Here is a 25,570-nt window from a genome sequence, read left to right as displayed (position 1 = left end):
CCTTTAATCCCAGCACTCGGGAGGCAGAGGCAGGCAGATCTCTGTGAGTTCGAGGCCAGCTTGGTCTACAAAGTGAGTTCCAGGACAGCCTCCAAGACAATACAGAGAAACCCTGTCTCGAAAAAAACCTAAAAAAATAAATAAATAAAATAAAATGAAGAGAACACATTAAGGTTTCTGTTTTGTGAGGTTAAATACTTCTATTAACCTCCTCTTCCCTTCAGAAGTTCTCAGAACCAAAAGAAACTCTTTTATTTTGGATTTATTTTTGAAAATTCAATAAAAGAGGCTGGAGATGTAACTCAGTTGGTAGAGAGCTTGTCTGGCATGCATGAAACACTAGGTTTGATCCAGCACCAACTATATAGAGATGCATACTGATCCCAGCCCTCCAGAGAAGATAGGAAAATCCAAAGTTCAAAGTCATTCTCAGTTACATAGAGTTTGAAACCAGCCTGAGCTACATGAGCTCTGCCTTTAAAAAGCTAAAACACATAAAGAAAATTCAATAAAAGTAATCATTCAGATACTTTATGGATCTTTCTAAAAATAAATGGAGAACACATAAATAAATAAATAAATAAATAAATAAATAAATAAACAAACAAACGCATGAAAAACCCAAAACCAAACATATGGGGAGGTAAGGAATACAAAAAGACAAAAAGAATCCTTAGTGGGAGTTTAACAGCCAAGACCCAAGGGGTTAGAACAAAGAATAGGAGAGGAAGAAGAAGGCCATACAGTTTATATGCAATCATCTGGCTTAGGCTATAAATTTCATTAATGAAGACTCTGAGATCTTGTGCGTAATTATAGACAAATGTACTAACAATCTTTAGAAACTCCATGGGAGTAAAATAATCATCAGTGTATTTCATAATCCTAGATTTTTAACAGCTTTTCTAACAACAAGCTGTCTGGGTAATTACAAAGCTATCTGGGAATTACTTTGAACTTTGTACCTTTTTAGTTCATTGACAGAGGACTATTTGTTATTAGCTCAAGTAATAATAATGTATTAAAATGCTTGGTTTATAAACACAAGCATATATTTATATTGAGACTACACTGAACTTTGTTCCCTAGAAATATATTGTGATAAACAACTTAGAATTCTGTGAATCAACAGCAGGGCCACAGAAATAAAAACGGCTGCTGTTTCTCTCAGTGTCTCTAATAAATAAAAGCAACTTCGTGCCTAGCTTCATACAGTATTGCTTGTTTATGTAATTTTTATTGCTTTTCTTTCTATGAATGTTTCGTATGATCTTATACCTATTGTAGAAAGCACATTAAATTTTCATCGAGAACCCTTTTCAGCTGATAAATAAGACACACTAATGTATGGATTGTATGTACACCATGAAGAGTGAGACCAGCAGCTCTTGAAGCGCTTGCCTTTCATGGAGGCCTAAGTCTAACTCAGCACCAGGAAGAAAGAAAAAGGAAGGAAGGAAGGAGGGAAGGAAGGAAGGAAGGAAGGAAGGAAGGAAGGAAGGAAGGAAGGAAGGAAGGAAGGAAGGAAGGAAGGGACAAAGGAACGAAGGAATGAAGGAACAAAGAAAAGAAAGGAGGATGGAGGCAACATGAGGATTATCGTTACTAACATATAAGTATATAGTTACTAATTCAAGATTTCTGCTAAATGAGGAAATTATCACTGCTCTTGAAGAGTGGAGGAAGGGCTAACTATGTAAGACAATGGATACACTAATGTGTGGCAATAATAATTTGACTACTTATATGTATCTACTATATACAGCTGCATATACACAGTAACTTTTGTGTTTGTTTACTTTTAAGGAATTTCTAATCATAGCAATACATAGATGAGTGTGTTGCTCTGGCTTTCTAAGAATTAAACAATTCACTTTGAAAAGAAACTAATCTATTAGCTAAGAAGATAATAGGGGTGCTCTGAAAAGTAAAATGTGAAGAGCAAAGTGGGACCAGAGAGACCCTCATGTCTTTTTTTTTTTTTTTTTTTTTTTTTTTTTTTTGGTTTTTCGAGACAGGGTTTCTTGTCTCTGTTTTGTTTGAGGCTGTTGGTCCAGCCCGGCCTCGAACTCAGAGAGATCTGCCTGCCTCTGTCTCCCGAGTGCTGGGATTAAAGGCGTGCGCCACCACTGCCAGGCAAGACCCTCATGTCTTTAGTAGACTCTTAAAGCAAATGACTAAGTACAGCCAATGGACATCATTTATAGTATTTACCTAGTGATTTAATGTGGTTAAAATATCTATAGCATTTCAAAACTCTATTGTTCTAAATATGTTCCTAAAACATAACCTAGGCTCCTGAAGGTGGTAATTATCTCGTTGCAAAACTTTCCTGTGTTTTTTTCTTTTATATTATAGATGAATATCCTGTAACATTTTTATTATAATTTATTATAATTCTGTTAACAAAAATATGAATAAGAGCAAGAGGCAAATGAGTGGTCATTAACACACAATGGCAAGGGGGCTTTGAACCAAAGACTGGGATGTGGTTACCACATTAAATAACCCCAACCCTTACAAAGGACAATCAACAAAAATATTCTAAACCTAATTTTTCCTATGTAAAAAATACACAGATTCAAATCAAGAATTGTGAAGGTACCATAGACTTATCTTTAACCCAGGTCTCTTACAGCATTATACACAGTTAAGAACTTGACTGATGCTTTCTGATGATTCTTGATCAAGAAAGCTCTTTGGAGTGCATGGACTTGGCACATAATTTAAAGAAGAACAAAACAGTCAGCAGATAGAAAACTATTCCCTATATTTTAGGCCTTACAGCTCTGGACTGCAGACAATATATCTCTTTTCTTAGCCATAGGCTACCCACTCACAAGTCTTTACAACATCCATGGTGGTGGTAGGGAACAATTTAATACAACAGCTCGCCCCACAGAAAATTTCTACTCCACTTTAAAGGCTTGTCATATCTGTCCCATCAATTGGTGAGAAGAGATGAAAATGGATTCTCAAGAGCAATAGGCTTAATGCACTACCCCTGAGGTAGTAAACCATCCCACTTAGTGGAAATAGTTTTGAAACCTGGTGATATAAGTATAAGATCCATTTCTCGTCTGTAAAAGCAAAGGCTAAAGCATATTAACTGTTATGGTTTCAAATCATCAGTAAAGCTAAAATACAAGGGAGCAAGGTAAAGATCTACTTTGTAGTTCTGGACTTTAACCCTGGGAAGTGAACTGAACACATGCCAAGTCCAGTTTCCAATTTTAATTTGAGTTATTCCCACACTAGCAATATTTTCACTACACAACTAACTGTATAATACAAAATCCTAAAATAGGTGTGCATGATATTACAAAGGATAAGCTATACTTTGCTAACAGTCAAAACTGAAATCAACTAAAGACAACCCAAAAATACTGCCATCAGACCACCAAAAAAAGGCTCAGAGTAGTAACAGAAATCTTGAGCTGGTCACTATTAGTCAAACTGTCTCTTACTGGTGAGCTCTAAATGCTACTCTCAAACTGACAGCATTTCAACAGACCATCTCATGTTTAGCTCAAATATTAAAAGCTTATTTTATTTTGAAATGCTGCATAAGAATCCAAATGGAGATTATATCAATAGCAGCAGCTGAACCTCACAATATCAGTGTCAATGAAACTGTTACACTAAGCCCTCCTCTGGTTTCCTTAGATTCATGGGGCACCATTGGAAGAGCTGTGATCCATGCTATATGTGATTAGCTGGCAGAACCCAAAGATCCACTAATGTTATAAAGCTAGAATTGCTAAAAAGTAATGCAATAGTTAACTCTAACATGCATGCTTTCATTTGAAAGTATACAACATCATTTTTAAAAGCAAGCCCCCTCCCCCTCAAAAAAGCCCTCCTTTGTTCCCTTTGGAAGGATATGAGAATACACCAGTCAGGCATTGTGTGAAAACATCACAAATTAGAAAGAAGAACTATACTGGTACATTCTTTAAGATACTAAAATCTTACTCTACTATAATATATCTCAGATGTGTCTTGATCCTGGACAGAATTCTACCTGCAACCTCCAGAAAGGGTCCACATTAGCCAATAACAATCATCTGAAAATGCTTCTGGAGCATGGGCACAAAGAATAAAATTAGAATGGGGCCCTACAAATAAGGGCTATGGAGAGAGAAGCAGAATTGCATGGTCTGTCAGCAAGTAGAGGTGAAGCCAGTGACTGCTGCTCTACTCCACCATTTGTAAAAGGCTGTTCTGCCAGAGGCAGAGAAGTTGGTAAGTGAGTGCATCAATACCAGATTCAGTGAACACTGCCTTCAGAACGTAATGGCTCATTCAGTACAAACATTAGGAAGAGGCTAATGGAAGGGTTTCCTGGCCAGCTAGATAGAACACAATATGAGGCCCTCCCTTGGTGCACACACTGAGAAGTGTTTAATTCTGACTTTGGTTGCTTGGCCCTGTTGTCTTTGGGATGGGGTAGAAACAAGAGACTGTGTTAACTTACAGAGCTGATACAAATAATAAGCACAAGATTATCTGTTCTCTGCTTCAAAGACCAGAATCATCTCGGCTAGAGGGATAAACAGGTAAGCCATTAACTTTACGGTATCTGTTTGTTATTTTATCATTAACAATCTTTTGATAAATTAAAAATAATGGTATAGGAAAAGCTCAAAGATTTACTTCTAACAGGGCTGTCCATGGCATCATTCAATTGCAGAAACTGAGCCATAACTGAGTCAGATTTCCATCTTCTACCATTCATCTAACTTTAAGAGATTTTTTTAAATCTAAGATTTCATTGTTGTCCAAATATAAGATACATATTACTGTCTGAGAAACTCGTTAAGGTACAGTTTCTGATTCAGTAGGTCTGCGGAAGAGAAGGAGAATCTACAGTTCTAGTAAGTTTCCAGGTGATGGCCAGACGTTCAACACAGCACACTTTTAAGTAGCGAGGCTCTACCAAACACAGAAGTACCTCCCACATTGCTGTAATTTAAACATTTTTCCAATGACTCTATATCTGCACACTTTAATGTCCTCATTTATAAAACAAAGAATACATATAACGTAGTATTTTACAAAAAAAAAACCCAAAGCACCAAAAACCCAAAGCACTACATATGAAAGAAAACAAAACACATAAGTTCTGTGGCAGTGAGGTTAAAATGCTACCACATGTTCATGCCAGTGACTCAATGCACAGGGTCATAGCACTGTCCTCTACCATGTTCATGCCAGTGACTGAATACATAGGATTACAGTATCGCTCTCTACCATGTTCAGACTGGTAACTGAATATGGCATGCTATAGCATTCTTCGCTAGCATGTTCATGTGGTGACTAAATATGCCAGGCCATAATATTGTTCTCTAACTGTGCACATCTTAAAAATCCTCATAACAGAAAACTTTTAAATTGTGATCACTCACCTAAATTCCCTGCAAGAATTGTTTTATTGCATACATTTATTTTAGCATAATGTATTATATTTTAAAAATTCATGCAATGGGTACAAAGAAACTCAAGGCTGATGGATATGTTCATTATCTTAACTGCAGTAATAGCATCACTGGTATACACATATGTCAAGACTTAAACAAACTATAAATTAAGTACATGCAGTTTATTGTATATGAAGTGTGCCTCAATGAAGTTGTTTAAATAACAAAACTTTTGTATTCATGAAAAAGCAAAAATAATGGAGTAAAAAGCATGAGAAACTACTGCTTCCTAATGTGAAGCCATAACCTGAAGCTGGCAGGGGAGGCCTCCTCCTGAAGGATGTCACCCTGGAGATGAACCAGACAGTCTCCCAGTCCATAAACTAAGGCACAGCTTCTTAAACTCTGGGTCTGGCCCACATGTGGTAACATAACAAAAAAAGGGGGGGGGCCTGCAAAAACTTTAACAACAAGCACGGAAAGGTTTCTGAACATGCAACGACCAAAATTCAAGCTTTAAAATGTAATGCATACTATGTCTGAGGTCTTTGACTTCACTGCAGTCACGGTTCTGAACATAAAACCTGTGCTCTTAACACGGCACATGCCACCATATGACACAATGTCAACAACCATGGCTGAAACATCTCAGCTCAGATTTAAGAATACTAAGTGTTATAAACTACAATGTTGCTACTGTATAAGATTTCCTGCCATTATAGAAACAATGTTCTGGCTTTATTATAGAAAACAAAGACTTACTAATCTCCTACTGTTATTTTTTAGGTTGTACTAATGTTTTATTTTTAAAAATTGCTATTTGAACTGGTCTCTTGAGTTTTATTTTTTTAACCCTAATGTAAAATTCTGACATGGGATTAGAAAAAAATTTTCAACAATTTCTGAACTAACACCAAAAATTCTTCTACAATTTGTACTATATATTCACGCAAAGTGGCATTCTCAGCATTGACAATAACATAATCAAAATATAGAGTATGGTGGCTGAGGTAGGAGGATTGTCATGACTTTCAGGTAAGCCTATGTGAAAAACAAACAACAAAAAGGTATTAGAAAATGCTGAAAAAGCTCTATGTACCTCAGCATCAAGTATTTCTTCAATATTTAATTATTTATATAAAAATAAGCAAGCACACCCATCTTAGTGCATGTGAGTTCTGATCAGCCTGGCCTAAAGACTAAGTTCTAAGAGAGCCAAGGCTATACAGAGAAACTATGTCTTTAAAAAACCAAAATAAATAAAAATGTAATCATAAAACTCAGTCATCTCTATCTCAAGTCGTTCATTGGCTTCCAGAAATTCTACACAGCCCTAGCCTTATAGTTCTCTGACCTCCTTTAAGGGAAAAACAAAAGAAAACTAGCTCTAGCTTCTTGTAACACACAGGTTCCCACAGCCATATCCTAAATGTGTCATCCTTCACCTCCACTGCTTCACCTCTGGAATAAAATGTAAACGCCTCACCCTATATCCAGAATCTTATTCTGCCAACGCTCTTATCCTCTGTCTAGTCACACCAACCAATCTTTAAATTTGTTAATTTCCTCTGTCCCTTTGGCACCTAGGCATAGGGAACAATGGACGAAGGTCTAATTGCTCTTGCAGGAACACCTATAACCCATTAAACCTCTACTCTTTTCTCTGAACTTTTAAGCACACCCAAGCTCATGTGAATTCAGAATCTAGACTGACTTACTGGAGAAATCACAACTGGCCGTGCCAGCACAATTTCAATCCTAGTCAGCAACCTCACATGAATCTGCGATCTAACGATCATCTTCCTTACCCTTGATCAGGGCATTCTTTCATTTCCTTCAGGACTATTTCAGGACTTCTCATCACTCTCGTCAACTCTCTCCTTCACCCAGCCTAACTCCTAGTCAACAGATGATCTCTTCTAACCAAAGAAACTTAACATTTCAGTATGATCTACCTGTTTTCCTGCTCATACTACTCCCTCACTTTATGGCAGCTTTCTTTTCTTTTTTAACTCAGTACAGCAGGGGTAGGATGAATATCCTGTAATAACAACTTATGAAAAGTTTTAAGGTAAGCAGAATATTTCAATTAGAAATTCTAATTACCCTGATCTATATTGTTACATACTATAAATATGTGCTAATTGTATGATTGTATCTTACAAATATGTACAAAATTACATATTGTACTTATTTATTTATTATTTTTTTGATTTCTCGAGACAGAGTTTCTCTGTATAGCTTTGTAGACCAGGCTGGCCTCGAACTCACAGAGATCTGCCCGTCTCTGCCTCCCGAGTACTGGAATTAAAGGTGTGCCTGGCTTACATGTAAATTCTTAAAAAGATAATATGCTGCACCCACCTCTTCTAAGTTCTTAACGCTGTTCCTCCATCTTCCTCTGATAAATCTTTTGTATCTACTCTTGTTCCCTCACAAGTCTTCTCTGATCATAAACATGCTATTCTTGTCAACATAAAGGAGGAAAAATATTTTATTCTAAGTCACCTGCAAGTCATCACCAATTCCCTTCCTCCTCTCACTCAGATGCCACTGTTCTAGAGAAACAACTTAGGATAAGGAGCACATGGTTCTCTTTCCTTTCGCTGGGCCATCTGGTGGACTTCACAGTGGAAGAAGCTACCCTCTACTGCCTGACACTCCCTACTTCATTCTGCCACAGGCTTCTGTGACTTTAAAACTCCATGACTATTAGCCCTTCATCTCCACAGTGGGCTCAGTGGTAGAATTCCTGGTACTCTCACAGATAAATTTAAACTCCTTGTAGTTTTCTCAGCCTTTATCTAAAGCTCTGATCTCTTCCCTAAGAAAGAAATAGACGGGAAGTACTGTGGGGATGCCCAGAGAGCCACCCATAGCACCTCAGGTCAACATATTCCTGGACAGTAACAAGAAATGGAGGAAGCAGCACCAAGGCCAGCTCTTCCTCAGACACCTCAGAAGCCAAATAACAACTGTCCAGATCAAATCCAGAACCTAGAAGGTAAAATTTTACAGCAACCAAATACTGAAATAAGTATATATACAACCGGAGCAACACAAACAGGAGGATAGCACCTTGGCATATGTACCAACTTGCCTCAGTGGTGATTTCAAAAACCACACTGTCATGTGGGCTGTTCTGAAGAAGCAGAACAGACCTTATCACCAAAGAGCTTTGTTGGTTCTGATCTTCTGGGAGCTGTCTGAAGAGCAAACAGAAGACTCTGATTTGCAGCACCTAATGCCAAAGTCACTCAACAGAGAAACAGGACATTCCTCCAAATCATGAAAAAAGCCCCTCCCCCCGTTGGAGGGGCAGCTACCTGTGGCACAAGCTCACAGAGCAGGGTCAAAGACTGCACTGGTGACCTGATTCTGCCCACACTTCAGAATTTAGGGGGCCTCATGCTGGCTAAAGGCACCTCAGCCATTTGAAAGACACGTGGATGCTCTGCAGCCTCACCTCTGCCGGATGTCGAGGGGCTAAGCACATGCAGAGAAAACAAGCATGAGGGCATACTGGGTAGACAAGCTAAGCAAGAAAATATCCCCAAAGGCAGACTCTGTTTTCTTCTTTTTTATTTTTCCCTTTATTTCAGTTTCTAGTATTCAAGGAGATTACTATCAAATCAGTAGCTGAGGGCTGGGGGTGCAGTACAGTGGCAGAGCACACATGCATGCATACACTCATTCACAAAGCTGAAAACCACTAAAAGAAGGGCTGTGAGTGGCAGATATGAAAAGAAGAAAAAAGAAGGAGCCTGTGAGTACTTACAGCAACAAGCATGCCAACACAGTCATCCTGGGGGTACCAAAAGGAAGGAGGAATAGAGAAGAGCAGAATGAAATTCCTGAAGTAATGACTGAGAGCTTTTGGATGCATAAGACACAAACATAAGTTCCAAACGTAAATACAAAAGGATCCACATATAACAAGAGAAACACCTCAGCATGCTCGAAATGTCCTCAGCAAAACTGGCAGTCGAGTTCTTGGCAGGAGCCATGCTGGCAAGAAGGATATGGAGTGACATATTTAAAACACTGAAAAGCAGCCAGGGGTGGTGGTGCACACCTTTAATCCCAGCACCCTGGAGTCAGAGGCAGGTGGATCCCTGTGAGTTCAAGGCCAGCCTGGTCTACAAAGTGAGTTCCAGACAACCAGGCTATTACAAAGAGAATCCCTGTCTCGAAGAAACCAAAAATAATAAATAAATAAACAAACAAGCAAACAAATCAATAAATAAATAATGAAATGCTGAAAGGGAAAAAAGTAAAGCGTCTTCATTCAAATTTAACATCTAATTAAAATTACCCTTTTAAGAGGGCGGCAGCTGGGCTCCAGGGCATGCACCTGCAGTCTGAGCTACTCGGGGAAGGCTGCAAATGGCTACTTTGAAGGTATTTTACAGTGGACTATGCCTTTGGTTCAAGCTATCTAACAGGCTGAGACAGGGTGATCACCTGCACCTCAGGAGTAAGACAAGCTTGGGAAACACGGAAAGATATTGCAAGGAAAAAAAAAAGACCTAAAATCAATAACATAACTTCATACCTTAAAGGAACAGAACCAAGTAAATACAAGCTAGCAAGAGAAAGAAAATAATAAACACTGAAGTGAAAATTGCCAAAGCAGAATAAAAATAAAATAAAAATGTGATTCTTGAACAATATAAATAAGCTCAGATATGAAAGTGGAAATACTTCTACTAGCCCACAGAAATCAAAAAGACTGTAAAAGAATACTATGAACAACACTACAAAAATAATTAAGAATACTATGAACAATGTTGTATAACTACCAACAGTTGGAAGAAACAGAAAATGTTTTAAGTATTCAAATTACCTATACAGACTTAAGAAAATAGTCCTCATCTGAAATGATTTCTAAAAAAGACTGAATTAGTAATCAAAACAGAAAAGTCAAGATGATGACTTGTAACCATCCATAACTCCATGCACATACATATATGCAGGCAAACTTTCATATACATAAAAATATCTTTAAAATATGTAAGGGACGGCAATTGTGAAAAACCCATAACTAGCATCATCCACAGTGATGACTCAAAACTAACTCAATATGATCAAAACCAGGCAGAATTAACTATTTTCCTCCATAGCTCTTCAACAAAGCAAAAAAAGAAGTAAAACTAACACTGTGTGTGTGTGTGTGTGTGTAATGACCCCCAAAACACAAAAAGTCTACTAGAGTCAATAAAATTTGAGCTATTACAAGGCACAAGATCAACATATAAAGATCAGGTTCACGGGGAGGGAGGAACTAGAGAAAGTGTCCAGTGGCTAAGAAAGAGAACAGTTCTTGCTGAGGACCCAAATTTGATTCCCAGTACCCACATTAGGCAGTTTGCAACCACCTATAACTCCGCTTGCAGGAAATCCAATATCCTCTGCCGGCCTCCACAGATACTACATACAACTTCAAAAGTTCCCAGTCTTTCACAATCAAAATAACTTAAAAGTCCAAGGTCTCTTCTAAGATGCAAGGCTACGTCTTAATTGTACTGCATGTGAGAGCAAAAGCAAAAAGCAAATTACAAAATGCAGTGGCATAGAATATACATTGCCATTACAAAAGGGAGGAAGGGGAACATAGTGTGGAAATACTGGACCAAAGCAGGACAAAAACCCAGCACAACCAAAACCCAGCTCCATGTCCAGTGTCAGTGGACATCCATGGCTCTTCCCTTCCAGCTTGGCTGACAGCAGTATAGTCCAAAAGTAAAACCATGTATGGACAGTCAATTTGTTTTTCTACAAAGGTACCAAGACCACTCAAGAGAGAAAGCACAGGCAACTTGATAAGACACATCCAGAAGAATGAGGTGGAAACCCTACTTTACGCCATGTACAGAAACTAACCACATGAATATAAAAACTACAACTATAAAACCTTAACAACATAGGAATCTGGGGGCTAGAAAGATCACTCAGTGGTTATGAGCATCGTCTGTTCTTCCAGACCTGGGTTCAGTTCCCAGCACCAATATGGCAGTTTACAACCATGTGCAACTCTAGTTCCAGGGGATACAACACCCAACACCCTCTTCTGACCTCTGTTGACACATACATGATACAGACATACATGTAGGCAAAACATCCATACACATAAAATTAAAAAAATAACTTTTCTTTAAAACTAGCAGTCAGCTGGGTGTTGTTGGTGCACGCCTTTAATCCCAGAACGTGGGAGGCAGAGGCAGGCAGATCTCTGTGAGTTCGAGGCTGGGGTGGACCCACAGCCTCCAAATCAATACAGAGAAACCCTGTCTTGTAAAACCAAAAAAAAAAAAAGAAAGAAAGAAAAAAGAAAAGAAAATATACAATCAATCAAATGCTTATACATGGTCATAACATTGTTAGTCACAAGAGCCAAATGTGGAAAACCTATTTCTGATAAACTGCAGTATATTCATATCGTGGAATATTACTCAGCCATAAAAATGAATGAAATACTAACAAATGCTACAGCATAGATGAACCTTTAAACACTGTTAGCTGTAAGAGGCCAGTGAAAAGACAATACACCATATGATTCCATTAATATGAAGCATCCAGGGAAGATACGTCTATACAGAGAGGAAACACACTGGTGGTTGGCAGGGAATGAGCAAAAAGTAGTAACTGCATAAGAATGGGTAAAAAAGGCTTCATCTAAGATGATGACAATGTTTTGGAACCAGAGAAAAATGGTGGTTATGTTACACTGTGACTGAACAAAATGACACCAAGCTGTAAAGTCCAAATGGTTAATATCACATTGCTAAATTTTTCTTAAATATGAAATAATATCCTCAAGCATATGGAATAATCACACACTTCCAGCACACACCTGAATTGATATAAACTACTAGGAAACAATGTGGCATTGTCTAACAAGGGTGATAATAAACACAACACATAACCCTTGAAATGCCACTCTCAATTTCCCTGAGTAATGACAATTACAATCCTACTGCCTTTACCCAAAACTAACAAGCACTTTACTTATTTCCCCATCATTTACAACACTTGAGTTCATGTCAACAAAGACAATACCGCCAAAGGACAAAACGCACTCTCTGTCCTATTAGAGTTCTCAGTACACTGGCAGAAAAAAAAAACTTAATTAAATACAGCATCATGAGCATAATAGCAAAGTGGGAAAAAAGAAAACAAAATAGGATGCTATTGGGCACATAAACAGGTAACTAACAGAACTGAAAGGTTGGACCAACAAAAGGGCTCAGCAGGACTTGCCAAGAAGCCTGGTGACCTGAGTTCAACCCTTGGAATGAAAGTAAATGTGGAAGGAAAGAACCAATTCCAGAAAGGTGTCCTCTGACCTGCACACATACACAAACAAATAAGATGTAATTTTTAAAAAGAACTGGAGTTTAAAAACATGTTCCAGAGCAGTGATTCTCAGCCTTCCTAACGCTGCAGCCCTTTAATACAGTTCCTCATGAGTCTAATCAGTTACCTAAGCTTCTCACTTCTCAGTTTTATTTAAACCACTACTGCCCTTTTTAAAATCCCTATTATTAACTACTGCATATAATCACTGACCAGCATTTCCTCCAAAAGTTTCTGAAGCAAAACATGATAAAGTCTAGTCCTTTCCTCTTGCTTGCACCAATCAGAGCTACCCAACACAGATTTAAGACCTTCTCCCTTGTGCAAAGCCGCTCTAACACATGCTGTCCCTGCTGCCCCTTCATCCATCTCAATAACCCTGCTTTCTGTGTCCACCCTGTTTTTAACAGAAAGCATTTGCTGTGTCTCTAAGGAACTTGTGTCACTGAATGCAGCAAGTCCTGCATGTTCCTTTTGTGGTTTTTGTTTTGTCTTGTTTTGTTAATTTGGTTTTATTTTGAGGTAGGGTCTCATGTAGCTCAGGCTGACTTCAAACACATTATACAGTGAAGGATGACCTTGAACTCACAACCCTCCTGGCCCCACCTCCCAAGTACTAGGATAAACATGTCTCCCCATGCCCAGATCTCAGAAAGGTTTTTTTTCCCCCTAGACAGGGTTTCTCTGTGTAGCTTTGTAGACCAAGCTGACCTCAAACTCAGAGATCCACCTGCCTCTGCCTCCTGAGTTGTGGGACTAACGGCATGCACCACCACTGCCTGGTTCTCAAAAAAGGTTCCTTAAGAAATAAATGAGGAGATAATATAACAGCAATAGCTGTTGTTTATGAAGCACCCGCTCCATGTAGACAACTCAGTTATTGTACACACATCCCCCCTATCTTTAGCACAACCCTGAAAGCTGGGTATACCCTCAGAAAAGATCAGGTAACTTGCCAATGTCACAGATCAATTGTGTGGTAGCTAAGAGTGGGACCCAGATCTACTGCATTCAGAGATTAGTGTTGTTCTGCAGCAAGCTGCCCCCAAACTACCCTTAAATACTGCTCTCACCGCCCTTCCCAAAGTGAACAACCAGCTAGAACTGTCAGCCTTTAATGCACTGACATGTGCCAGGCATTAAAATACCAGTAATAACCAGTTCCCAAAACACTGACCAGTCACCCCAGTAATACAATACCTGACAGAAGACCCTAAAAATGGAAAAGTAACTTTTAAAGTTGTAGAACAATTAAAAACTGCCTTATTATTCCTAAATATTTCAAGCAACTTGTATTTTAGTTTGAGTGAGAGAAGGAAGAAAAAAAAACATCAGCTTATAAATATGTAACTGTCTGCAGAGGCAGGTGGTTCAGAAAGATCCGCCATGATACTAAAAGGGCAACACTCAGTATCTTACATATTTACCCCTAACCCTACCATCACCATGGCAATCACCCCATCTCCACCCACCATCACTATCACCCTCATTGTACCATCAGCCCATGCCTCCCACCCCAGTCATCCAATCTGCTGAGCTGACAGCCTCTCCCTCTTGAATCCCTTTCCTCCAAATGAAACATATCTTGGGGAACTAAAAACAACAGGAGTTTTCAAATGTTAGGAATGCAAAAGTTACACAAAGCTAACAGACAAATTTAAAAAACAAATGAAAAAGGTTTGGAAAAGGTAGGGAAATGAGCAAACATTCAGCACCTGCTGCATACCAGGCACTGAACTAGATATTTTTGCATAAATTACTTCAGTTTGCAATAAATTATTAATGGTTAGAACATCAGGCAAAATACGATTTTATATCCTAGTTGGGCTAAAATCAATCCTGAGCATAAGATAATGTGAGGAAAAGTACCCCGGTTTCTTCTTGTAGTATTTGCACCATTTTAATGAGATTTTTCTATTAATCTTTAACAAGCCATGAAATGCTGTATCTTCACCACGACCAACCCATGAAATTTACCAACTTTGCCTATGATTCATACCAGGTCATAGTTATAATGTCTTGTATGTATTTTAGCTCAACAACCACTGAAACGTCTCCCATTGGACATAGCAAAAGCTCTGCTCACAATTAAAGCAAGAACTGCTAACTATGAGCTGCTCAGGGTTACAGCCCTGGCTGATGGTTGCAAAGACCATGCAGTAAGAAGCCTGCATGTGGTGCCCTGGACTTCCCACACACTCAAACAACAGTGTGAGCTCTGCTAGCGTCATAAAATCAATCTCAGATTAGGTAATGAAATATGCACCAGCCTTTTCCCAGAACCTCTGACAAATCACACACAATCCTAAATCTTCATAAATCATGATTAAAGGCAAGTGTATCATCACTACCACATATATCTTCCCCAGCCTGACCCAGAGACTAATGAGAAAGGGCCTAGACTATCTCATCTGATTAATTAATTCAAAATGTCTGCTGTTATTCAAATGTGAGGCTGGTATTATTTGAATAACACTTGACAGCAGCGCCTGAAGATATCATTTCTGATTTGTGAAGTTGCTGCTGCGTGGCTGATGACAGTTTGTGGGAACATTCCAATGAAGCTGCTTTTCCAGGCACAGCTGTAGAAGATTTGCCAAAGAGGTGGTTCTTCTTTTTTTTGTCAGTAGTTGATGTTGCTAATGTTGTCAAATATTTCCAAAACACACAGTCTCTGGAGTCTTTTTTTTCTTAAATACTGCCACAATGGCAGCTTTTCTACCTTTCCAATTTGATTTGCCTGAACACAAAATTGCATCTCGGGCGCCCTCTCTCCTTTTCAAGAAGTTAAATTGCACCTTCCAGGATTCACCAAATCCCTCTCACTAGCATTCTAAACACAGAAAAGGGGAAAAGAAAGACATCCATGCTGGGCTGGGCTGGGCTGGGCTGGGCTGGGCTGGGCTGGGCTGGGCTGGGCTGGGCTGGGCTGGGCTGGGCTGGGCTGGGCTGGGCTGGGCTGGGCCGAGCCGGGCAGAAACCTGGATATGGAGGCCATTTTTCTCTACTGAACTTTATTCCTTCTTTAAAGATGTCAAAGGAAAATCATAATGTATCTTACCCAAGACTGGTTCCCTTTTCAAAAAGAAAGTACAGCTCTCAGGTCAAAATTAATGGTGCTAAAGGGAGCTCAGAATCAACAGTACTTACATTCAGATCCACTCATTACTTCAGGGATTTGCTTTTAGAAGTTCATACAACACATAGCAACATTGGGATCTAACCATGACAGACTCTGCAACTCACAGACCTGTATGTTAAATCTAAACTCAAAATTCTTTCTCTGCTATACTAGTAAAAGATGAAAAGACAGAAGTCAGTGTTTTATTAACTAGTATTCTCTGCTATACTAGTAAAAGATGAAAAGACAGAAGTCAGTGTTTTATTTCCCCAATTGCACAGCCCTCCCTCCATCACTCACATTTCTTTTTTCTCTGTACATAAAATTCATTTGTTCCTACAAGCCTTCTTCCCTGACAAGTCTCCTCTACTTCCTCTTGTATGCATTTCATTTTTCCAAACTGCAAGAGTCAATGCTTACTCAACACAATGATAGTAAACATAAACTCTATCTAATATCTTCAGCTTAAAGACTAAATGTAGTTAATAAATGGTTAAAAGCTAACTAGTAACCAAAAAATCATAAACAATTACAGCTGAATGAGATCCTAAGCTTCTAACCCAACTTCTTTATTTTGTAAATAATCATTCAGTGACTTGCCCACGAATCCCAGGAAACTTACACAAGTTCTTCGGGGAGAATTGTGATTCAACAAATGTGCCTCTGTTGGTCTGTCCCTCCTTCCTTTGTGTGTGCAGCCAAGGCTGATTACAGAGTCCACTTTCTAAGGGCAAAGGCTGTTTTAACACTGGAAAGTATTAACAGAACATCATCATTAGGAAAGAACTTAACAAACACTACCCGGGCTCCAGCCTGGATCAGAAGGAAGACTTAAGGCTACACTGTGCCTTCAGAGTCAGCACCCTAAAGACTTAGTTTTTTCAAGTAACTTTTCTGTCAAGTAAAAACAGACAAAGAAAAAATGAGGGACTTAGAGCTAATTATATATGTATTTCACCTCACATACAGGTCAGTGCTGAAAGGTGGTTCACAGCCCTTTTGGAAGTACACAGGTATTTGGTTTCACAGTCCTAAGATAGTCCATGACAGAAGTCTATGTCATTAGCATTACAGCTTAAAACTGGAGAGGGGAGGGGGGCAGCTCACTTCAGAATGACCTTGATGAAACTAACATTATCAACTATGACATAAGTATATGTCCAACATTCTGTGACAAAATAAGAATTGTACCCAAAGCCCTGGGTAAAGGAACAAGCACACCTGTGGGTTTCGAGCTCAACTCACGTACTCAGAAAAAATGACTGACAAACTGCAGAGACTAAGGCTTGGAGACTTGGGAAGATAACTTTTTTAAAACAGAACAAAGTAAGCCTGGTACCATAAGAAAAACAATGGATAGTTTGAATGCCAATGACAAACCACAAACTTTCAAGCAAATTTTAATTTTTGAAACATCCATCGCATGTGACAGCTTTCAACTATTAAAATTTTTTCTAGGTACCTCAGGGTGTCACTAAGTGGTAGAGCAGGAACTTGATGTACATACATGCATGAGGCCCTGAATTGTACTCCCAACCAATGAGATAATGTTTTTAAATATGGTGATGATTTAGTGAGTTTTGTGATAATATGGGCAAATATAACTTTTTAATAAGGTATAATGAATTGCTAGTATTTTCAAGATAAGGATGCCTATCCATATCAATATTTTTCAGATGCTTAAGACATGATGTGACGAAGTCCTACACAGGTAGAAGAAACAAGGTGCAAATCATCAGCCAGGTATACTGTCAAATGCCTATAATCCAGTCCTTCAGAAGCAGAGGCAGACAGCCACTTTAAGGACAGCCAGGGCTACACTGGGAGACCATCAGCCATATGTAATCAGACAACAGAAGCAGCAATGACATTCTGTCTTCTAGTAAGTCTGACAAAAAAAAAAAAAGAATTTCAAAATTGTAAGCAATGCCAGTCTTCATGCTATCTTCTTTTGTTTTATTCAGTTTCAAAAAACTGGAGAGATGGCTCAGCGGTTAAGAGCACTGACTGGTCTACCAGAGGTCCTGAGTTCAATTCCCAGCAACCACATGGTGGCTCACAACCGCCTGTAATGAGATCTGGTGCCCTCTTCTGGCCTGCAAGAACACATCAAAACAAAACACTATATACACAATAAATCAATAAATTTTAAATAAAATTATTTTTAAAAATAGTGTTTGGGAGGCAGAGGCAGGCGGATCTCTGTGAGTTCGAGACCAGCCTGGTCTACAAGAGCTAGTTCCAGGACAGCCTCCAAAGCCACAGAGAAACCCTGTCTCGAAAAACCAAAAAAAAAAAAAAAAAAATAGTGTTTGGGATGATGTTATTTATGTTTGTATTGCAATGGACTCAGAAAATATTTTTAATTTGTTTTAATTTCTATTGCAGTTAAATACTGATCAATATTGAACTCATATAAACAAAAACTATTAAGAATATAGAGGTCCTGAGATCAGAGTTTAAGAATCTTTGATGTAGTTTGCTCAAAAGTGTTGAGTCAGCAAAGTTTAACAAATGAAATGCTAATTCTAATACAAGGAATGAGTGTATTTTTAAAGAAATCTACCATGAGGTAAAAATTAAATCTTATAGCACCAAGCAGCAGAAGAGTTGTCAATATGACAAATTTCCAGGGAACTTCTGGCACCCAGGCTGAAACCAATAGGGTCACCACCATCATCAATATCCAGTCAGCATAGCTAGAAAGTGGGCGTGGTGGCACACCCTTTCACTCCAGCACTGTAGAGGCAGAGGCAAGAGGTCTCTGAGAGTGTGAGGACTGCCTGGTCTACATAGCAAGTTGTAGGCCAGTGAGGGCTACTTAGTGAAACCTTGTCCAAACAACAACAAGAAGACAAACAAAATAAACAAAAATCAAGTAAACAAAAACAAAACCTGCCCAATAAGTCCTTAAACATTCAAATTTAGATTTCCTCCTCATCCCGCATCGTTCAACTCTAGTCCTACTTCCCACCTTGCTCTCACTGCCGACCTGCTCTTCACACTCAGGTACAGTTCAATTCCATTTTCTCCGCTCCTGCCCTACATGTCAACAAACATTGACTAGGTCCAGGGATCACTGGTGCTATGAATATAAGTAGACCTTTGATGAGAGTAAATCTAAAAGGCTCCCAAGAAGAAAGCTTTATAAACTGGGACAAAAGATGTTTTTAAAAATGAGAGGGAGGGGGGCTAGAGAGATGGCTCAGAGATTAAGAGCACTGATTGCTCTTCCAGGAGTCCTGAGTTCGATTCCCAGCAACCACATGGTGGCTCACAACCATCTACAATTCAATGTGGTGCCCTCTTCTGGCATGTAGGAAGAACAGTGTATATGCAATAAATAAATAAATCTTTAAAATAAATAAATATGTAATAAATAAATAAATATATTTTTAAAAAATGAGAGGGAGGGACTGAGGGAGTGAAGGAGGAGGAAGAAAGTAGGGGAGGGGGGAGAGGAGAGGGCATCAGGGAACTATGCAGCTCCAATGGTGCACTACTTGCCCAGCATGCATCAAGCCTCAGGTTCTATCCCTAGCACCAAATAAAAGGCCCAAGCTAGGGTAGGAGCACTCCTGTAATCTTCAGCCTTCAAGGTGGAGACAGGAGGGTCAAAAGTTCAAGTTCATTCTTGGCTACATAGTACCCAATCAAGACCAGGTCAGCCTAGGCTACATGAGACTGTGTCAAAAAAGAACTAAACAGGTTACAGAACCCGAAGTCTCGTGTCTCCAAGAGAGATCTGTTAATGATGTTCTAGGAGTCTATTAACTCCCTGAAACTGTACTCAAACCTTTCTAAGTACACACACACACACACACACACACACACACACACACACACACACACGTTTCTAGAAATATAGACACTGACTGTCAGGATGGGCAGATTTATTGACCACAGCACAGAATAAAATCAAGAATATCTGGATTACATGATTTTTAGCAATAAAGAAGAAAAGGGAACAAAATATTTATCAAATAGTTGTGATCTTTCCACATCGTGATAGTTTCCATGAAGCAAAATCATTGGCGATGAGTCTAACAATTTTGACTAGACTGACATCCACCCAAACCACAGAGCTGCTCTAATTCTCCACTTAGTAGTCACCACTCACACTAGTCACCTGTACTGGTTTTCAGTGCAGCCATTCTGAAATCCACCATTCCCATGGCTCTAGAGTACAAATATTTAGGGTTTTTTTGTTTTTTGGTTTTTTGTTTGTTTTTTTTTTTTTTTGGTTTTTTTGGCAGGGGGAAGGGGCAGGGGACCAAAAGCTCTTTCAAATTGTTCTAACAGTTACAACTAAGTAAGTAAGTATATACGGATCTTGATTTCCCATGCTCTTCACTTGATAAGCAACAAACCAGTGCCCAGTTCAAACTAGTAAATAAATGATACCTTACCATATTCTGTGTTTCTCATCAAACTATTTAAAATTAGCACTCACAGGGCGGTGGTGGTGCTCACCTTTAATCCCATCACTCGGGAGGCAGAGGCAGGAAGATCTCTGTGAGTTCGAGATCAGTCTGGTCTACAAGAGCTAATTCAAGGACACAGAGAAATCCTGTCTCGAAAAAGTAAATAAATAAATAGATAGATAGATAAATAAAATTAGCACTCATTTAAAATAATTCATGATTTGTAGTACCTTTTGATTTAACTAATCCTGGGCTAATCTTTGGACTAGTCAAAAACATGTGACCAATCAGTCACCTTTGAAGTTAATTATTTAATTTATCATTAAAGAGATTTCTATAGCTTATAGATTAAAAACTCAGCCACAAAACTATACAGTGTAAAATGAATATAAATCAATCATTATGACAGATGAAATTATTTGAGAGTCAAAATGAACAAAATATTCTATGTCAGCAAAATGTCTCTTGTCAAAATCTACTCTTTAAGATTTCATTATCATGTACTAAAACAAATATCCTTCCAACTCTACAGAGAAACATGTCTTACATCATAATTCAAACTTCCTTTTGGGAACATAAATTTTCTTACCTCTGAAATATACTGCTTCATCATACTTAGTTTTAAAGTAAAAACTTTAAGGTAAATTAAAGCAACATTAAGCTTGTTACTAGTTTTCAACACAGAAGTTTTCCTTTTAGAATATTACCATTAATAATAACCATGGCAATGGTAATATATATAAATTACTTTTATAAATAATTTACATATAAATTACTTAACATCTAAGTAAGCAACTTTGGCAGTTTTCCCATATATACTGTAGCCGATATAATTAAGATAAATTTCTAAATGAAAGATGTCTTACTTAGGGTCTCTATCTCTGTGATGAAACACCATGACCAAAAGCAACCTAGGGAGGAAATGGTTTATGTCAGCTTACACTTCCAGGTAACAGTCCATCACTGAGGAAAGTCAGAGCAGGAAATCAAGGCAGGAGCTAAAGCAGAAGCCATGGAGAAACACTGCTTACTAACTTGCTTAACTAGCTTTCTTATACACCCAGTACTAGCTACTTAGGGGTGGCACTGTCCCTGTTGAGCTGGCCCCTCCTACATCCAGCAACTCAAGAAATGCCACACGGACTAGCCTACAGACAAATATTATGGAGCCATTTTCTAAATTAAGATTCCCCCTTCCCAGGGATGTCTAGTTTTGTGTCAAGTTGACAAAAAACCAACCAGCACAAAGAATTAGAAGACCATGTACAGATTCATTCAGCAGTGTGTGTGTGTGTGTGTGTGTGTGTGTGTGTGTGTGTGTGTGTGTGTGTGTGTGTACAGAAAAAGAGAGAGAAGACAAAAAGACCTTGGCTTCTAAATGCTTACAGTCCCATAGAGAATGAGGAAAGGGAAAAAGAAAAAAAAAAGCCCCTCTATACCTAAGTGAATCTTTATAGCATACTACTTACAAGTATTAACTTAGGGTAATTTTATCTAATTGTGAACTTTAATGACTCAGAAAACATCAAGATTTACTAATTATTGACAAGACCAAGTCCCTCAAAGTAGAATAAGTGAAACCTCTCCTATTCCTTCCATTAGATCTTTCCTCCATCCTCTAACCCAAACCCCTTCTCATCTCTGGCTGTCTCAGCAAACAGTTATGACTGCACACCCCACATGTATTACTTAGAAACTTTAAAATGAACAAACAGAAAGAATAGGGCTAGCTGAAAACAGCATCACAAAATCCAGGTCTAAAGATGAAACATTCTTCATTTGTCTATTTCTAAGCATGTGTGTTTTAGAAGGTTTACAGGATACATGATAAAATGCTCTAAAACACAAGAAGACAACTTGTATCACACACACTCATCTCCACTCAACTAGCTTCCTGGCACTAAAACAGCTTGCGATCACACCCTCAGGTATCAGAAAGGGTATAGTATTTCAATCTTTATAAGAACTAAATTCTCCAAAATATAAACAGAAGCAAGTTTGAATAGATGCCATTTAGAAATTCTGTGACCAAGGCCAGGGTTAATGTCGAATATTTCTGAAGACTCTATAAAGACAGGGAACTATCAGAGCATGGTCTGCATACCTTTGATCCCAGCACATAGAGGGCAGAGGCGGACCACTGTGAGTCTGAAACCAGCCTGGTCTACAGAGTAAATTTCAGCCGAGGCAGGGCTATATAGTGAGACCCTGACTCAAAATAAATAAATAAATGAATCTAGGATCATCAAATTATCAAACAAATACTCTTCTACTAGGTTTCAGATGATTTAAAACCATAGCCTTCACAGTACCCCAGATCCCATGCCTAGAACACAGGCTGAGATCACAGACTACCTTGACAATGAACAGAAAGAAAGGAATAGTGACTTTTCTGCCTTTGTTTTTGAACCATATGATCATATGTAGAATTCTCAAAATAAAATACAGAATAGTATTAACTTTACCAAAACTGTCCCTGAAAAGTAAAGCATTGCAAACCGTCAGCAAAGGCAACTCTAAACAATGATATAAAACTATAATATTCCAAGGTTCTCAGAGTCATTTTCAAATCTTAAAAGCTTTACCCAGGGAAATGTGCAGCGTATTTCTAAGCAAAAACTGAAACTTTTTGCAAAACAATGTTTTTTCTTATAGCACATAGTTCCCCAAAGGCGATAAACTCTTTATTCCTGCTCTGTGCTTTAAGACAGAATCTGCTTTTATCCCTCAGCAAGATATGAACCAGCTACTAGCCTGACAATGCCAAGAACCATGACAAAATGGATTATTAATGAGAAACTGAACTCCAGAACTCTATTAATTTATGTCTTCCTGTCGGATCCAAAAGATATATCAGCCTTCTCACTCAAAAGAAAAAAATGCCAACACTGTACTTTGTTTTAAAGTTCTCCACAGATGAAGAATTCATTATCCAAAGTACAGTTCTGTTATTTCAGGCTTTCTTGTAGAATAAAGAATCTTTATCAAATGGCTAAGAAAGCTGCTGACAAGTGCAAGTACCTTGCAAAATATATTTACGTCAAACGTTCACTGAGGAAAGTGGGGGAGGGGCAGGGAGAAAGGTGAAAGCCCCTGCAGCAGCCTTGGCCCACCCTGTCCTAGCAGTATCTAGAAAACTAAGCTCTTTAATTCCTACCATAACATGGTATGCAGCATTAACACAACTGCGTGTTTGTGAGCGATTTTAATTCTTAATTATACTAATTATTCTGACATGAAGGGAAATGATCTAACAAGGGAAGAGAAGAACGTGTGGTTTCTTTATGCATAAACAACAATGTTCAAATGACATAAAATATTCTTTTGAGCTTTCATAAAAAATCCGTCTAATCTATGCTTATCATAATATTTATGAAATAAAAAAACCAGAGAGGAAAAATTGCTATAATGTGCTCTGTGTGACCTCTGCTTTCTACAGAGAATGAAAACAGCCTTTTGCTTTTCAATCCCCATCAAAGTGGAGTAAAAGGAGGAACGGCATTCCCGTGCTCACTGCCATTAATCATTGCTTTCTTCAAGCAAGTGCGTATTAATTTCTGTCATCCCAAACATCATCGAGTATTGTTACAGCACCGTTCACTCCTCATTCACCACCAGTTGTTACCAGTTTCCCTACACTGAGCAGAGACAGGGTGAATCGTGTGGATTTCAGTGTTAGAGGCCTTTATCCCTGGGGTGCTGACACCAATTAAGCCATTTCAAGAAGAAATGAGAACAGGCCCAACCCTTCCATGTAACAAGAGCTTGCACCTAGCTTTGGCAGGTTGCCATTTTCTCTGGCTTCACACTATAGAAATACTCTTCTCCACATCTTTCTGAATGATTCAGACTGTTTTCATGGAATCAGTAACAATATCTTTTTGTTCAATCTGCAAGTCGAGACGTAATGCCCAACACAACCTCACACAAAAGACCCTGATAATCCAGATGGTAATCCAGAAGGACGGCGCTGTAATTGCAGAATCATCTGAGTCGAGGTCAGAAATGAAAGAATACACTCCTTTAATCCCAGAACAAAATTGCTAATAGGCATTTCAAACAAAAACAGACTCCGAAAGCTACTGCTTTCCTCAAACCGGGTTAACCAAAGATAAAACATTTTATCCCACTGGCTCCATTCCAGCACAATACTATCTGAGAGTTTATACACACAGGAATATAAACCGGATACTTCCAAAAGAATCAGCACAGTTTGGGTCCAGTTTAAAGGAGAGTATAGTCAAACACTCTACTGGCATTTGCTTAAAGACCACACTTTATAAAAGGTTACCAAGTCAAAAACAATCTGTTCAAGAAAATTTAATTAATGTCATTTTTGCATCACTAAATACAGACATCCATCAAATTCTTTCACAATGTTGTTGATTTTTTTTGACTGCTTTAGATCTAATCATTCTCCTTGTTTTAGACATTTACATCTGCTTTTAAGTTTTTATGGTTGCCTGTTGGCAGGCAGCAAAGTGGAGCTGTCGATGCTACTGCAGAATAATGCAAGGTTTGTTATGAATTAAATATTAGAAACCTTAACACAGCGGCCAATAAGAATTATTTGCCTTATTAAAGCAGCAGAAGACGCTGATTAAATTTTCATTGCATTGCAGTCTTTTTCCCATTTCTGCTTTCAATTCATCATTCTAATGTATGAAAGGCTCGCCGAATAATGGCAGGGGGACTTAATTTCTGAAATGCAAATATAGCAAAGAAAATACCATAAATACCCGCCCAGAAAACATTAAACAGTCAGTTCTAATTAAGTGAATACTAGCTAAGTAAATATTCTCTTAAAGGGAAAAAAATAACTCAAATGTCAAGAATTCCAGAAGGAAAGCACAATTACCTATATCACAAATGTGAACAGATACACACTGTGGGTAGACTGGATCTTGGGAAAACTGGCACTTCTCACATTCTCCTTAGGCCCTAAAGCACTCTGAAGGAAGGGAAGACCATGATTACACTCAGCTCGGCACAATTTCTGAAATTTAATTTTTATAAGAAAAAAATGACAAGGGTATAAGAGCACTGTGCACCATGTAGGGCTCAGCCAGAGCAGCAGACTGCACTTCTGAATCCCTACATTATGTTTTAAATGTACACTCACTGCTGCAAATATATTTAGGGAATAAACTGTCCCTGCAAAAATACCATGATCACACGTCCCATACTGAAGGTTGTTCACGTTTCTTCCTTAATGTGAGGGAGAAAATGAACTTCAAGTATCTATTTCC

General features: G+C 38.5%; 1 protein-coding gene and 1 long non-coding RNA gene across 4 annotated transcripts in view; one reads left to right on the top strand and one right to left on the bottom strand.

Moving 5' to 3' along the window:
- The window catches only part of Pbx3 (PBX homeobox 3), a 189,729-nt gene that overhangs the window by 149,813 nt on the left and 14,346 nt on the right, over positions 1-25,570 (bottom strand). The gene's annotated exons all lie outside the window — the stretch shown is intronic.
- Positions 17,095-17,900, top strand: LOC121136078. Its single transcript, XR_005873208.1, has 3 exons — positions 17,095-17,223; positions 17,574-17,779; positions 17,862-17,900. It is a non-coding gene; the product is annotated as an uncharacterized LOC121136078 (long non-coding RNA).

The sequence above is a fragment of the Mesocricetus auratus genome, unplaced genomic scaffold (assembly GCF_017639785.1).
Source record: "Mesocricetus auratus isolate SY011 unplaced genomic scaffold, BCM_Maur_2.0 Super-Scaffold_100047, whole genome shotgun sequence".
In the NCBI taxonomy this organism is placed as follows: Eukaryota; Metazoa; Chordata; class Mammalia; order Rodentia; family Cricetidae; genus Mesocricetus; species Mesocricetus auratus.
The sequence above is the reverse complement of the archived record's forward strand: the minus strand, read 5'-3'. Positions and strand labels throughout refer to the sequence as shown.